The sequence below is a fragment of the Echinops telfairi genome, unplaced genomic scaffold (assembly GCF_000313985.2).
Source record: "Echinops telfairi isolate 266 unplaced genomic scaffold, ASM31398v2 ScPeMD7_16;HRSCAF=60, whole genome shotgun sequence".
NCBI classification, from domain to species: domain Eukaryota; kingdom Metazoa; phylum Chordata; class Mammalia; order Afrosoricida; family Tenrecidae; genus Echinops; species Echinops telfairi.
In genome coordinates this window covers 1,763,297-1,764,065 of record NW_022103913.1, presented here as the reverse complement: position 1 = coordinate 1,764,065, position 769 = coordinate 1,763,297, and positions in this window count along the sequence as shown.

The window sequence follows — 769 nt, the reverse complement described above, 5'->3', positions numbered from 1 at the left end:
AAATGCGCTTTACACAATTGATGTGTGTATGGATTGGGATAACAGTTGTATGAGCCCCTAATAAAATGTTAAAAAAGAAAAAGAAAAAAAAAACCCTATTAGGAATAAAAAACAAACAAACAAACAAACAAAAACATAAATCCCATTGAAACCTTCATTTAGAAAGCAGCAAAGTATGAAGCGATGGTTTCTTGGCATAACCACTTCTTGACAGAGGCATTGTTGAATGTGGTGTTTCCCCGTCTCTAACCTTTCCCCCAAAGGTTTCTGTGCCCTTCGATTTACATCGCATCAAAATGGAGTTTTGACATCCTTGAGGGCCTCTGATTGTGTTCGTTTTTTTAATTTAAGGAACAGAACAAGATGGACTGGATGAATTCGGGGCTGGAGCGGGTAGGGTCGGGTTTTCCCATGCAACACTGGTAGGATGTCCTTATTACCCTTGAAGAATGAACAAGTAAATGTCTGGGATGGCTGGGGAGACGGGGACCTCCCTTCCCCATGGGCAATTTTCCAGCATTTTTATGACCAATACAGTTATCCATTTCAATAAAGTAACTTCCTAATTAAAAAAAAAAATTACACAGAATCATTGTTATTTTAAGGGAAAGCTGTAGTAAATTTTTATGGTAATGTATATCCCCACTATACTTACTTTATTTTTGATCCCCTGCTTTTTGAGAAATAGGCTAGTTTAGGTGGAAGGTAAACTGAGTCAATGTCTATTTATATTACATATATAATAAAGCCATCATCTCATAGCTTTTCA